At 45.3% G+C, this 16,521-nt stretch overlaps 1 protein-coding gene across 3 annotated transcripts in view; it reads left to right on the top strand.

The window, feature by feature from the left end:
* Window positions 1–1,518: 1,518 nt before the first annotated feature.
* prkg3 (protein kinase cGMP-dependent 3) overlaps window positions 1,519–16,521 on the top strand; it is a 131,768-nt gene continuing 116,765 nt past the window's right edge. Inside the window, exons 1-2 of one of the 3 annotated variants that reach the window (XM_051654760.1) lie at window positions 1,537–1,560; window positions 1,710–1,758. The gene's annotated coding sequence lies outside the window, so the exon portion shown is untranslated. Of the gene's footprint in view, window positions 1,759–16,521 lie in introns of all 3 variants that reach the window. The other 2 variants (XM_051654761.1, XM_051654762.1) reach the window with 2 other exon arrangements.

Below are 16,521 nucleotides of genomic sequence, written 5' to 3'. Positions count from 1 at the left end.
TAGACTATTTTAGAGGATAAAAAATGTGTTGAAAAATTGCATTGAAATCAACAGGGAGTCTCCACAGTCTTTGCATGCAACACGGTAGGTCTAAATTAGGTCTAAGGTCTAAATTTACATGACACATAATACAGTATAACGTTAACGATTGGCCTTCTTTTATAATCACAACTATAATGGCAATGGAAAGATGACGTGTTTGTTAAGAAAACATATGTGAGTAATCTGTTCAGTTTCCAGCTAAAGAAACAAAACTTTAGGCTACCTGAGAGTCCCTCATTATGATACACTGTACACATTGCGTCTATTCACATTACATGCATTTCTTGCTTCACTTTTATAAATCTCTATAAAAAGCCATTGTTATTTCTTTATGTTCTGTAATAAATTAATATAATAATTAATAATTAATACATTTCGTCTGCCTTGACAAGGATACAAACAACTTCCATGTTTGTTAGTATTTCCACATTATTTTGATGTTGAGAAGACAAACTCCTGGACATATTAGCCAAATTTTCAGCACCTTTGGACCAGACAGCTCCAGTAATGAAGCACTTAAATTCTACTTTATAATGAGCAATCTACTTGCTTGTTTGGGAAACAGGCATTACTCCATCGTAAAATAACAAGCAATGTTAGTTAAGATGACTGTAAAGCTTAAGTTGCAACGTTATCGGGAAACCCAGCCATGATCAATCTGCACTGCAAGGAATGAGGATTTCAGAGATAAACTGACTGAGATTGTGAGATAACAGTCAGTATTGAACTTGTGATGTTCTGCAACCTGAAGCAACTTCATCCATTCAGCTAATTGTATCTGTTCTCGATGTATCTTCTGTGATTTGTCCCCCACTGACAAGGGAACCATCCAATGTGCTCATTCTCTCATTTGTTTTTAGGTGTGAGATGATAAGTCCTCTCGATTAGCCACTCAGGCCCTGATTGTGAGTGCCTCACTGTAACCTAGATTTTATAATGAGGGACAATTCAAAAGTAATTTTTGTAGTAATCAACATTATGCCACAAATGCTGTTGATTGAGCTCACTGTAACTTGTATCGAACCCAAAGTATTCCTTTATTGTCCAATGCAAAATCTGGGTCCTAAAGCAAACACCAGTTGAGATCCACTGCTCTAGAATTTCAAGAGATCTCAACAATGTCTCACATTGACAAGAACCTAATTGACCTAAGCAATCAAAAGCCTGATATCTCAATATGAACTCAGTTAGAAACATTTCTGAACAAACTTTTCCAAGAGTAAATTATCTCTTTTGTATACATTTGTATTTCTCCCAAGGAAATTTAGGAGAAACATCTGAGACAAAGTTAATATTTAAATGAAATATCTCTAGTAAGTTTCTTGAATTTTGCAAGGAAAACCTTTAAGCAATAAAATGTTCCTCTGATTCTGATCTACAGTAGGCTTGTATCTCCACCCTGTCTGGTTTACCTGTGGAGAGGGGTGGAGCATCAGGTTAATGATTTACATCCGTCGGGCTGATCTTTTTATCAGAACACACAGTGATCTGGAGAGAGTCTGAGCATACAGTGTTCAGGTAGGTTTCATTAAGGAATTAAAACAGAGATTTAGCTGGTGATAAAAGTAGGGTTTGCATGGATAAACAAAGTGTATCTCGCTGTGGAAAACCTGTCAAGGGCCTTCTATTGGCCTAGTATGCCTCACAACTGATAATATTCTTAACAGATGATGGAACAGAGACATATAATTTGAAGACCGTGTTATATCTTCACAGGTAAGAAATTATTTTATCTGTCACATTGGCTACTAACTTTGTCTAAACCAAGCAATTTCCTGTAGCAAGCATTGATGGCCAGGTACTATCACGATAGAGCTGGCCCTGACTGCCCTTCTAGTCATAAACTGCAAAGGGTAATAACACCAGCTAATCATTCCTAGAGGCTTTAAAAAGCTGCTATTAAACTCACTGTTGCTAAAAGAGAAAAATACTGCTTCATAAAATGGATGCCATTTAAAATGGAAGTCATTTGTAATTATATTAGTAGTAGAATCACATACAGGGGCGAAGCCAGGAGTTTTTCACAGGGGTGGCCGGGCAGAGTCCATCGATCAGTCTGCGGTGGCACATCGAGGGGGGTTTCGGATTGTCAGACGGGGGGAAGGGGGATGGGGGAGGGTTGTTTGTATCGTCGGACGGCGATAAAAATAACCAAAACGGCAGTTGCGAGTGGGGTGGCCATTGGGGTTGCCAGGCTTCGGTCCATGGTGGCCACGGCCACCCCTGCCCACCCCCTAGCTCCGCCTCTGATCACATAGCCAGACTTCTGATTACTGGCATAAAGTCTGGTCCACTTTGCAGTTTATTCTGGCCAAGAACCCACTTAGACAGGAAGTTCACAGTTTTTTTTGTTTTTGTTTTTATATGACATTTAGAGGCAGGTTTATCTGAAACAGTAGTTACTTAAATAATAGACAGGCAGAGAGACAAAAATGTGTTGGTTCGCAACTGATTGTACTGAAAGCACAGAATAAATATGTGTTTTGTAATATGACTTTGTAATCAGAATTTCTGTCCAAATAATCAAAGTAATAAGTACAGATTATACAGTTCTTGCTACTAAGTGCAGGTCTGTGACCCCTTAGTGATACTGAAGTGGGGTCCACTGATTAGAATTATATACATAAAACAATAAAATAATTGTCAAAAAAAAAACAAAAAAAACAACATAATTATTGTCAAACTTCCTGTTACTTGCTTGGCATGTGCAGATGCGAGTGAAAACACTAGAGACAGAAAATGAAAACAGGCTTCCATTATAAATCATGGAATACTTTCATGTTCATGAAAAAGGTGGATACTAGCATATAGTATACTGCAGATTAATGTTGTCACGAGACCAAAATTTCAGTAGTCGGTACTGATACCAGTGAAATTCCACGGATTTCATGGTTCTCGATACCTATTTCGATACCACAACAAAAATATGCTAATATGAGAATAATGTGCTATTGAACACAACAGTTTAGTTATTTTTAATAATTTCATAATTAATTTAATAATTATTTTCCAGAACACCATGTTTGAAAGTTTAATTTAATTTCATCATCAAAATAGTGTCTAATCAATTAATTCTTAAAACTTTTAACAAGTGAAAATAGAACTTTAACATGTCATTGCATTTTTTTGCCAAACTTTTATTCAACAGCAGTCTTGCTTGTGGTATATTGCTTAATTAGGGGTCAAGCCCTGAAGGGGCAAAAGACCCCTATTGTTTTTGTTAGTTTTCTTATTATTCTTCTCTTTCCGCTCGAGTCTATGGCCACCCATAGAACCGCTTGCGGGAAAGTTATGAAATTTGGTACACAGATAGAGGACAGTCTGATCTGTTCCCACAGCAAATTTGGCATCAGGTTTGAAGGGGCGAAAGACCCCTATTGTTTTCATTAGTTTTCTTATTATTAGGGGTCAAGCCCCGAAGGGCCGAAAGACCCCTATCGTTTTCTTATTATTAGGGCCCGAGCACCGAGGTGCGAGGACCCTATTGTTCTTCTAGGTGTTTATTAGGGCCTGAGCACCGAGGTGCGAGGACCCTATTGTATCTGCTCCGTTTATTATGATTAGGGCCCGAGCACCGATAGTGCGAGGACCCTATTGTTCTTCTAGGCGTTTATTAGGGCTCAAGCACTGAAAGTGCGGAGGCCCTATTGTTCTTCTAAGGATTATTAGGGTGCGAGGACACTTTTGTTCTTCTAGGCGTTTATTTGGGCCCAAGCACTGAAAGTGCGGAGACCCTATTGTTCTTCTAAGGATTATTATTTTTATTATTAGGGCACAAGCACTGAAAGTGCAAGACCCTATTGTTCTTCTAAGGATTATTAGGGCCCAAGCACTGATGGTGCAAGGACCCTATTGTTCTAGGCGTTTATAATTTTTTTCCCAAATGAATCGCATTTTGAGGGCCTAAACATACCCGAAAACTCATGAAACTTTGCACACGCATCAGAAGTGGCGAAAATTTACATCTGATATGGGTCTCAGAATTAGGTGTGGCAAAATGGCTCGATAGCACCACCTACAAACTTTCAACGATGTGCGGTTTACTATGTTTCACCTACACGTACGAAAAGCGGTACACATGTGTAACGTGCCAATACCTACAAAAAAGGTCTGGACCCATGCCCTAAACTCAACAGGAAGTCAGCCATTTTGGTTTTTCTCTTCAATTTTTGCTCAGTTTTTGCCATTTCCAGGCCTCGTACTTTAACGAACTCCTCCTAGAGATTAAATCAGATCAACATCATATTCAGTCAGTCTAATCTAAAAGCCTTGGCGATGCTAAATTGTGAAGCTTTTGAACGGTTTCTTTGAACGGTGTGTCCGTGGTGGCCTGACAAAGTTCGAGGTTTTGCCATGAAACAGGAAGTTGTTATAACTCAAACATAAAATGTCCAATCTGCTCCAAACTTTACATGTTTTATAAGAGTCCCGGCCTGAACACTTCTATATGCCAATATTGAGTTATAGTCATAGCGCCACCTACTGGCAACAGGAAATGACATGTTTTACACTGTGATACACTCTTAACATTTAAAAAATGCTAAAAAAATTGGAGTGACATTCCCCTGGCACAGCAGCCCCAATGTGCCCCAGGGTGCGAGGGCCCATTCATCGCTGCTTGCAGCGTTAATTTTTTTTTTTATTTTTATTTTTTATTATTCTTTTCAAGGTTTTCGTTACTTTTGGGGTACATAACGTGCATGAAAACTCTTGAAAGTTTGTACACACATCAGAGTCGCTGGCCATTAGGCCGTGGCAAAGTTACAGATGGGGGGGCGCTCTGCGGCACCACCTAGAACATGGACATGTTCGGGGGGCTATGTAGCACATCCCTTTTGAGCTACAGTCAACAAACTTTATACACATATAGATCTCATGAAGCCAGACAGCTTTTGCGCTGACAGTCATAAGCTCTGCCCAAAAGGAAGTTGGCCATTTTGGATTGTTTGAAAAATGCATGCTCAGGAATTTGATATGCTCCTCCTAGGGATTTTATGTTACAAGTACCAAATGTGGGCGACATCATGCCAAGACACTGACAATGCTAAATTGATATCGAATGGTGTTGCCATGGCGAAGCGATAAAATAAAGTTAAAAAATGGAATAAGGAAATGTCTCACATCTTCTGTGTGCAGAAAATTAAAAACATCAAAATTGAGCCAAATGTTTGTCCTTGCAGGCTGATCACATTGATGTAGTTATTGTGGGTCACGGTCGTAGCACCACCAACTGGCAGAAGGAAGTGTGTCACTTTTAACAGACTTTGAAATATCCCTATTATGTTAACCTGAATTGCTTAAATTAGTTTTTTTAATAATGTCAAGACTTAAGATAGATTTACAATTCTGAAGGGATTCTTGATATTTTAAATACTGTTGCCATAGCAATGCATTAAATGTCATCATTCCTTTTTGTGCATATTCACATGTTTTGAGGTATTTGGCATGCTTGGTTTTAAAGTTTATTGTTAATAAATATATGTCTTAATTTTTTATATAAATAAAATATAATAAAAATATAAACTGAAATGTAAAAATAATAGAAAACTATGTCATTATGTGTATATGTAATGAGTGGCAATTACAAGAAATGTCCAATAGAGGGCATCCAAGCTCCATGAATGATTCCCAAAATAACACAGATTTTTGTGTGTGTCCTATATAGAAGGGATCCCTCTTTCGTACATTATGTATATAAAGTATGTGTAACTAGGTTCTTCAGCTAATTATATGTCTCATTTCATGTGTTAAACATCTCCAGTTCTTGAGTTGGAGTTTTCTTTTGATCTGTGTATGTTTTGATTGCCGATTCGGCGCTGGAATATGTTATTTTGAATTTATGATAAATGTTTGTTCTGGCTGTTATCAGAGTTGTTTAGTGTCAGCAGTATTTTCTGCAGCTCGCGCTCTTTTCCAGGAAATAGAAAAGCGAAATATGTCCCCCATTGTGATTGCCTTCTCGGCTGAATTGTTTGTGTGTGTGTGTGTGTGTGTGTGTGTGTGTGTAGAGCATGTGTTTTGTCTTTATCTCTCTCTCTCTCTTAATCGCTCTCAGGTGTGGGGTAACCAGGTGATCTGAGTGTTAATGTGCAGCGCCGGCACGCAGTGTTTTCTTCCTATATAAATCGAGTGTTTCATGGCTCTGTTGTGCCATGGGGGTTCGTGAGCTGTGCCATCTTGGTCACCGGTGCTCTCACACAAATTCCCGGAGTGGATTTTCCTGCAATTTTTTTTTATCTAGGCAATGTTGATATGGCAACAAGTAAACAAATGAAGTTTCATCTTACCAGCGTGTGTGGAAACATTTAAACCACATGTGCGACAACTAACCCCGCGTTTGAGTTTGAGCTCTTTTCCAGTCGAATCCCATAGAAAAATGCAAACAAATGTGTCCCCACTCAATATATACATCGACTGAGGTGCGGATGCAATCTTTGTTAATTAAAACATATAGTTTTATATGGATGGATTAGAACCTTTAACCTCTTATGCAATGGGCGAATTAATTACCACTAGACCAATCAGTCAGACTCTTTTTATCAACGCTGATTTATGTAATTCTCCACTGAAGTACAATATCTCATGACCGACAATAGCACACATGAAGTTCTCAAATGTATTATGTTATTATGGGAATCATATCTCTTTCCTTTAAGCATTTGATTTGCCGCTGTCAAACATAAAGTCTGAAGCAGTCGCAACATTTCCAAATATACAGCAGCTGTTTGTATAATCTGTGTATCCTGTTAACGGTGTATCCTTCGTGGCACCGCAGATAGCACACATACATCACAGCTCGCATTTAATCTTCACCCTGCGTGCAGAGAATGAGACACAAAAACCTGCATTTATACAAAGAATCCCTAACATTCACTTAAAATCCCCATTAGTTGTGCAATGAAATGTGATTATAATTTGAAGTGTTATTAATACAGTAGGAGAGAGTGGGGCACAAACTAACACTTTTTGGTTTTCTTTCGTTCCCTATCTGTCACTCACTCGATGTTGTGTCGATGTAGTGACACTAGGGGTCACTCTTGGGAGCCTGAAACACCTCTGGTCTTTGATAAAAGGCCAATGAAAATTGGCGAGTGGTATTTGCATGCCACTCCCCCGAACATACGGGTATAAAAGGAGCTGGTATGCAACCACTCATTCAGATTTTCTCTTCGGAGCCGAACGGTCATGCTCACTGAGCTGAATTCTCATGACTGTTCATTCACCTCTGCTGGATCTGACGGCGCACTTCAGCGGCTTCTCCCTCCTCTGCACTGGTGCACTGCAGAGAACTCCCCTGGGCGCTTTGGCAGAAAAAAGAGAGTATATTCTTCTGAAAGAGTATATTTCTCTAAAAGAGCGGCACACACAGAACGTCTTTTTAAAGACGCGTCTTTTTAAAGATGCCTTTCCGATTGTGTGTTATTCCTGGTTGCGGTCGTTACCTCTCAACTTCAGACGGTCACGATCGCTGTCTTTTGTGTCTGGGCACGACCCACACGGAGGCAGCGTTCGTGGATGGTTCATGTTCTCACTGCGAGAACATGACCATGGCAACGTTGCAGTCGTGGCTTGCTTTCGTAAGAAAAGCAGCCACGCCCCGCTCCAGTGCCTTTCTTCCCGGAAGTGCACGAGGAGCTGATAAAATCGTAGGAGGCACCTTTTACTGCCTGGTCCTAATTTCTCAGTTCCCCCGCCCTCACTACCCTCGATGGCGGGGCGGCCAGGGGCTATACAGCGATTCCCCCTGTAGATAACCTATGCCCGCAGATCGCTGCCGCGGACACCCAAATCTCCCGTCCAAGCCCTGTAGGTTCACGTCGTCCCTGATGGCCAAAGCCTACAGCGCTGCTGGACAAGCCGCCTTTGCCCTGCACACCATGGCTCTCCTGAAGGTCCACCAAGCCAAGGTGCTAAAAGAACCGCACAAGGGTAGTTCCGCCCCAGATCTGATGCAGGAACTGCACTCGGCAACCGACCTCGCTCTCTGAGCGAGGAAGGTCAAGGCGCGGTCTCTCGGGCAGACGATGTCCACATTAGTGGTTCAGAAGCGCCACCTTTGGCTCAACCTGGTCGAGATGGGTGAAACGACAAGACACGGTTCCTTGCTGCCCCATCTCCCAGGCTGGCCTATTTGGTGACACCGACGAGGACTTTGCCCAGCAGTTCTCGACGGTGAAGCAGCAGACGGAGGCTATCCGGCATATCCTGCCCCGGTGCAGCTCCAGATCCCGCACCCCGTCTGCTCGTCACCAAGGGCATCCCCCTGCAGTGACTGCACCGGCTCTGCCGCAGCCTGCCCCTTCGGCCCGGCCCCGGCGTGGAGCCCACCACAGGAAGCAGACGCCACCCGTCTCATGGCCGGCCGCTAAGCACCCACGAAGGTCGTCAAAGCGCACCTGAGACGGGCAACCCAGGGTCGACGAAACCCACTGCATTGGAGCTGGTAGTAAGACCACTCCATCCCCCGGTGGAGGGCCGGATGGAGAATCTTTTGTTGCCTTTTTATTTGATTTCGAAGTGGCTGCGGTACCTAACAGTTCAGCAAAAGAGCGGTTTCCTCCTTTCCTGGGTCACATACCCAGTGCGCACGGTCGTCATCACGACCACCATCCACGGGTTTTTTCTTGCAGGATTGGCGCTCCAGTGGCGGTCTCCCCGCCCCTGCGCGCCCAGCTGTGGCACACATCCGCCCCCGATGTGACAGTCTCCACGGGTTGCGAGGACAGGCCTCTTCCTCCCCCATCCCAGGCTGTACCGGGGGTGGTCACAAGGAGCCAGGTAAGTGCTTCAATGTCCCTAGACTCAGCACGGCCACGACATGGTGTGGCACCTCAAGCTCTGCCCCACCGCAAGGCCCCACCTGCCGGTACATTCGACGACATTGTCCCTTTGGTCCCCCTTGCGTGGAACTTGGATGCGTGGCTTGTGCTTTCCAATCCGTCATGATGGCTGGTCCGGACCGTCCGACTCGGCTATGCGATTCAGTTCACCAGGCGTCCGCCCAGATTCAGCGGTATCCACTTCACCTTGGTGAAGGACGAAAACACTGCTACCTTGCTACCATCCTACGGAAGGGTGCAATATAACCTGTCCATCTGGCCGAGATGAAGAAGGGGTTTTACAGCCCCTACTTCATCGTACTGAAAAATGGCGGTGGGTTGCGGCCAATCTTGGACCTGCGAGTACTGAACCGGTCTTTACACAGATTCCCGTTCAAGATGCTGACGCAAAAACGCATTCTGGCGAGTGTCCGGCATCAAGATTGGTTCACGGCGGTAGACCTGAAGGACGTGTACTTTCATGTCTCGATTCTTCCTTGACACAGACTCTTCCTGCTGTTTGCATTCGAGGGTCAGGCGTATCAGTACAATGTCCTCCCTTTTGGCCTGTCCTTGTCTCCTCGCGTCTTCACGAAGGTTGCAGAGGCAGCCCTTGCCCCATTAAGGGAAGTGGGCATTCGCATTCTCAACTATCTCGATGCTTGGCTAATCCTAGCTCACTCTCGGAACATGTTGTGCACACAGGGACTTGGTGCTCTCGCACCTCAGCCGATTAGGGCTTCGGGTCTACTGGGAAAAGAGCAAGCTCCTCCCGGTACAGAGCATCTCTTTTCTCGGTTTGGAGTTGGAGTCAGTCTCTTTGACAGCGCGCCTCATGAACGAGCACGCACTGTCGGTGCTGGCCTGTTTGAAGGCGTTCAAACAGAAAACAGCGGTTCCACTGAAACTCTTTCAGAGGTTTCTGTGGCATATGGCATCCTCAGCTGTAGCCACCCCGCTCGGGTTAATGCATATGAGACTGCTTCAGCACTGGCTTCAGACTCGAGTCCCGAGATGTGCATGGCGCAGCGTGACACATCGCATGGGCATCACGCCGGTCTGTCACCGTCTCTTCAGCCCTTGGACTGACCTCACGTTTCTACGGGCAGGTGTTCCCCTAGAGCAGGGCTCCAGGTGCGTCCTGGTCATGACAGATGCCTCCAAAACGGGCTGGGGCGCTGTTTGCAATGGGCAAACTAAACAAAACAAATTTTACTTAAGATTATATTTTTATAGTGTTTAAACAGAGACCATATGAAGATGTATGGTTTATGACAAAATAACACCATTGAGGAGACAGGTGATAAAATAAAATGCACACACATTCTCACACAACAGACATAGCTATCCACTGCCATATTGTTTGGTCTCCTATGTGTGCATACACACATAAACAATCATACTAGCTCATCAACTGCCTCGAGTTGTTGGCAATTCTGCTCGCCCTGCCGAGGTTCCGGCCATTGATCCAGGGTAGGCACGTGTTAGTTCGGACAGACAACATGGCAACGGTAGCATATGTCAACCGCCAAGGCAGTCTGCGCTATTGTTGTTTGTCACAACTTGCCCGCCGTCTCCTCCTCTGGAGTCGGCAGCACTTCAAGTCGCTGTGAGCCACTCACATCCCGGGCGACCTCAACACTACAGCGGACGCACTGTCACGGCCACCCGCGGTGGTAGACACGATCACTCAGGCTAGGGCCCCCTCTACGAGGCGCCTGTATGCCTTTAAGTGGCGTCTGTTTGCTAAGAGGTGTTCTTCCCGATGGGAAGACCCCGAGAGATGCGCAGTTGGATCGGTGCTTTCCTTCCTGCAGGAGAGGTTGGAAGGGCGGCTGTCCCCTTCCACCTTGAAGGTGTATGTTGCTGCTATAGCAGTACACCACGACACAGTGGACGGTAAGTCCTTAGGGAAGCACGACCTGATCATCAGGTTCCTGAGAGGTGCCAGGAGGCTGAACCCCTCCAGACCACACCTTGTTCCCTCATGGGACCTCTCTGTAGTTCTTCAGTGTCTACAGAGAGCCCCCTTTGAGCATTTGCTGTCAGCTGAGCTTAAGGCACTCTCCTTGAAGACTGCCCTCCTGAATGCGCTCACTTCCATCAAGAGGGTAGGAGACCTGCAAGCGTTCTCTGTCAGCGAAATGTGCCTGGAGTTTGGTCCAGGCTACTCTCACGTGATCTTGAGACCCCGACCACGCTATGTGCCCAAGGTTCCCACGACCCCTTTTAGGGACCAGGTGGTGAACCTGCAAGCGCTGCCCCAGGAGGAGGCAGACCCAGCCCTTTCGTTGCTGTGTCTGGTGCGCGCTTTACGCATCTATTTGGATCACAAACAGAGCTTTAGGATCTCTGAGCAGCTCTTTGTCTGCTTTGGTGCACAGCGGAAAGGAAGCGCTGTCTCCAAGCAGAGGATTGCCCACTGGCTCATTGACACCATAGCTATGGCATATCACGCCCACGACGTGCCGCCCCGGTAGGGCTACGAGCCCATTCTACCAGGGGTGTAGCGGCCTCCTGGGCCTTGGCCAGGGGTGCCTCTCTAACAGACATTTGCAGAGCAGCGGGCTGAGCAACACCCAACACCTTTGCAAGGTTCTACAACCTCTGGTTGGAACCGGTTTCGTCCCAGGTAGTGGCACGCAATAAAAGCGAATAAGCCCGGGATAGCTGGCCGGGTGTATCGCTTGCACATAGGGCCTTTCACCTCCTCTGAGCTGAAGACATGCGCCATTAATTCCCAGTAGTGTTCACAAACTATGTTCCCTGGTTGATTTCCTCCGAGCCCTGTGGCAGTCAAGTTTTCGGAGAGACTCGCTTCCGGCCCAGTACACGTGCTAACTAAGAGCCCTGTTCTGGGGTAAGTGCTCCGCATGTGGCGGTTACCTGTAATCAAATCAAATCAAATCACTTTATTGTCACACAGCCATATACACAAGTGCAATGGTGTGTGAAATTCTTGGGTGCAGTTCCGATCAACATAGCAGTCGTGACAGTGATGAGACATATACCAATTTACAATAACATCAAATTAACACAACACAATTTAAACATCTGTTATACATAATTACACTCAACTTAAAACATCACATTAACACAACACAATTTAAGCATCTGTTATACACATAATTACACTCAACTTAAAACATCAAATTAACACAACACAATTTAAACATCTGTTATACATAATTACACAACTTAAAACATCAAATTAACACAACACAATTTAAACATCTGTTATACACATAATTACACTCAACAATATACAAATAATAACATACACTGTACAGTATACAATATGCTGTTTTTGTTTTTTTTGTTTTTTACTATATAGATACTATATAGATACACATTATTCAATAAAAATTAAAAAATATATAAAAAAAGTATATATAAATATATATATATATATATATATATATATATATATATATATATATATATATATATATATATATAGAATGTACAGTATTGTACTGTATTGACATTCAGGCTGTCGGTTGATAGTCAGTTGTTAAGAGAGACATAATATAATAACAGTAATATAATTTATGACAGTCCGGTGTGAGATAAAAGAGGAATAAAGTGCAGGGCTGATGTATTTTGATCGTGGGAGATCAAGAGTTCAGAAGTCTGATTGCTTGGGGGAAGAAGCTATCATGGAGTCGGCTGGTGTGGGTCCTGATGCTGCGATACCGCCTACCTGATGGTAGCAGTGAGAACAGCCCATGGCTCGGGTGGCTGGAGTCTCTGATGATCCTCCGAGCTTTTTTCACACACCGCCTTGTATATATTTCCTGGAGGGAGGGAAGCTCACCTCCGATGATGTGTTTGGCAGTTCGCACCACCCTTTGCAGTGCTTTGCGGTTGTGGGTGGTGCTATTGCCGTACCAGGCGGAGATACAGCCAGTCAGGATGCTCTCCACAGTGCAGGTGTAGAACCGTGTGAGGATGTGGCGGTTCATTCCAAACTTCCTCAGCCATCTCAGGAAGAAGAGGCGCTGATGAGCCTTCTTCACAACGACTTCAGTGTGGACGGACCATGTGAGTTCCTCAGTGATGTGGACACCCAGGAACTTGAAGCTGCTGACTCTCTCCACTGGTGCTCCATTGATAGTGATTGGACTGTGTTCTCTGTCTTTTCTTCTGAAGTCCACCACAAGCTCCTTTGTCTTACTGACGTTGAGGGAGAGGTTGTGCTCCTGACACCAGTGTGTCAGAGTGTGCACCTCCTCTCTGTAGGCTGTTTCATCATTGTCAGTGATCAGACCTACCACCGTCGTGTCATCAGCAAACTTAATGATGGCATTGGAGTTATGTGTTGCCACACAGTCATGTGTGTACAGGGAATACAGTAGTGGGCTGAGAACACAGCCCTGTGGGGCTCCAGTGTTGAGAGTCAGTGATGAGGAGATGTTGCTGCCTATTCTAACCACCTGGCATCTGCTTGACAGGAAGTCCAGGATCCAGCTGCACAGCGAGCTGTTTAAGCCCAGAGCCCGGAGTTTCTCATCTAGCTTGGAGGGCACTATGGTGTTGAATGCTGAGCTGTAGTCTACAAACAACATTCTCACATAAGTGTTCTTTTTTTCCAGGTGGGAGAGAGCAGTGTGTATTGTAGATGCAATGGCATCATCAGTGGAGCGGTTGTTGCGGTATGCAAACTGCAGCGGGTCAAGATTGAGTGGTAATACAGAGCAGATGTAATCTCTGATTAGTCTCTCAAAGCATTTGCTGATGATGGGGGTCAGAGCAACAGGACGCCAGTCATTTAAACACGTTATTTTTGATTGTTTTGGAACAGGCACAATGGTGGATGTTTTAAAGCATGTGGGGACTACAGACAAAGAGAGGGAAAGGTTGAAAATGTCCGTAAAAACACCAGCCAGCTGGTTCGCGCACGCTCTGATGACGCGGCCCGGAATGCCGTCTGGACCCGCGGCTTTGCGGATATTCACCCGTCGGAAGGATCGGGTTACATCCGCTACAGAGACGGAGAGTGAACTAACCTCTGTAGCTTCAGCCGCAAGAGCTCTCTCCGCGAGGGCGGTGTTATTTCCCTCGAAACGAGCATAAAAAGTATTTAGCTCATCCGGTAGAGAGGCAGCGGTGTTCATGGCGGAGTTTTTATTCCCTTTAAAGTCCGTGATGATGTTAATTCCCTGCCACATGCTTCTAGAGTTGGTGGTGTTAAACTGTCCTCCAATCTTGCTCCTGTACTGGCGTTTTGCTGTTTTGATAGTTTTTCGGAGGGCATAACTGGCTTGTTTATGCTCCTCCGCGTTCCCGGAATTAAAAGCGGAGGTCCGCACATTAAGTGCCGCGCGAACATCGCTATTGATCCACGGCTTCTGATTCGGATAGATTCGCACAGTTCTGGTCGGAATCACTTCCTCTACACACGTTCTGATGAAACACATTACACTATCAGCGTAAAGCTCGATGTCGTCATCAGAGGTGGACCGGAACATCTCCCAGTCCGTGCGATCAAAACAGTCTTGTAGCGTAGAGTCTGATTGGTCCGACCAGCACTGGATCGTTCTGAGGGTGGGTGCTTCCTGTTTCAATTTCTGCCTGTAAGCGGGCAGAAGCAGAATGGAAGAGTGGTCCGATTTGCCAAATGGTGGGCGGGGGAGGGATTTGTAGCCATCCCGGAACGGAGAGTAGCAATGGTCCAAAACCCGGTCCCCTCGTGTGTTGAAACTAATGTGCTGGTGATATTTTGGTGCGACTGATTTTAAACTGGCTTTATTAAAGTCCCCGGTCACAATGAACGCGGCCTCAGGGTGCGCGGTTTCCTGCTCACTTATACTCCCATACAGTTCCTTGAGTGCCCGGTCTGTGTCGGCTTGTGGGGGAATGTACACAGCAGTGATAATGACCGCTGTGAATTCCCTCGGTAGCCAGAATGGTCGACACAGAAGCATAAGAAATTCCAGATCAGGAGAACAGAAAGACTTGATGGAATGTACGTTCCTCTGATCACACCAGGATTTGTTGATCATAAAACATACACCACCTCCTCTAGTTTTACCTGAGAGGTCTTTCACTCTGTCCGCTCGGAGCATGGAGAACCCCGCGGGTTCAATGGCTGAGTCTGGAATCTCCGCAGACATCCAAGTTTCCGTAAGGCAGATAATGCAGCAGTCCCTCGTCTCTCGTTGGAAAGAGATCCGCGCTTTCAGCTCGCAGAGCTTGTTATCCAGAGACTGAACATTTGCCAGTAGAATAGTGGGTAGCGGGGGTCGATTTGCGCGGCGTCTTACTCTGATGAGAACGCCGGCTCTCCTTCCCCTTTTCCTCCTGCGTTTCCGCGGCCGTGCTGCCCAGACAAAGGGCTCCGCTTGCGTGTTTGTAAACAGCGGGTCGGCATTGAGGAATGTGAAGTCCGGTTTTCGGTGTGAGATCGCTGAACCAATGTCCAAAAGTGTTTGTCTGTCGTAGACAATAAGGCAGACAACATCCAAGACAAAAAACATAAGAATTGTAAACAAAACAAACAAACCATTGCTATGTTGTGTCGGAGCTCGCAACGCAGCAGCCATACTCGGTGCCATCTTGAGTACCACATAAGGTAACCCCATGCGATGTATATCTTCCGCTAATTCGTTTCCCTGTTGGCAAACTGCATATTCCTTGGGCAGAGCCCCCTCTGCCACAGTCTTCATGTTTGTAGTAACTCCTCCCCCGTTGGGTAGGATCTACCATGAGACTCTCCACATGGTCGGCAAGACCATGTGACGTATTCTTCCATTTAAATATCCCCCCCTCTCTTTGGGCGAGGTCAAAGATAATCCCCCTTGTTTTTTAGGGAGTGGAAAAAAAAGAAGGGGAATAGAGGCCACGACTGGGTTAGTCTGTCTCTATCTTTTCGGTAGTCGACTTGTCCCCAAAGGGCAGTTCGACCCTCATAACTATGTTGGGGGAGGTTACGTGTTGGCCTGGTGTGCTGGCTACGAGGCACACAGTCGTCTGCTCATCACACACCCCCAGTTCACGTAACACAATTCAGCCAGTTGTGGCATTTTGTATAGGGACCCCTAGTGTCACTACATCGACACAACGTCGAGTGAGTGACAGATAGGGAACGTCCTGGGTACTTGCGTAACCTCCGTTCCCTGATGGAGGGAACGAGACGTTGTGTCCCTCCTGCCACAACGCTGAACTACCCGCTGAAATGGCCGGACCTTGTCTCGGCTCCTCAGCATAAAAAATGAGTGGTTGCATACCAGCTCCTTTTATACCCGTATGTCTGGGGGAGTGGCATGCAAATACCACTTGCCAATTTTCATTGGCCTTTTATCAAAGAACAGAGGTGTTTCGGGCTCCCAAGAGTGACCCCCTAGTGTCACTACATCGAAACAACGTCTCGTTCCCTCCATCAGGGAACGGAGATTACGCAAGTAACCAGGACGTTTGTGTAAATGTACTTGGGGTTCGATGTATTTTTCTTTGTTCACATTCATTTCACACTTGTCTATTACACATATGGGGTCTTGTTTCATGAAAACAGCGTGTACTTTTTTCACAATCCACCTTGAAAAAAAGAAAGTGAAACAGGATAGGGGCACATTGTAACAAGACCATATAACATCTTAAAACCCCCCTCTAACAACTGTATCTGATCTAATTAAAAAGCCCAGAAGATAAACAAAATTTT

Source organism: Myxocyprinus asiaticus, chromosome 25 (assembly GCF_019703515.2).
Source record: "Myxocyprinus asiaticus isolate MX2 ecotype Aquarium Trade chromosome 25, UBuf_Myxa_2, whole genome shotgun sequence".
In the NCBI taxonomy this organism is placed as follows: domain Eukaryota; kingdom Metazoa; phylum Chordata; class Actinopteri; order Cypriniformes; family Catostomidae; genus Myxocyprinus; species Myxocyprinus asiaticus.
Note: the sequence above shows the minus strand (reverse complement) of the source record. Positions and strands in the feature narration are given on the sequence as shown.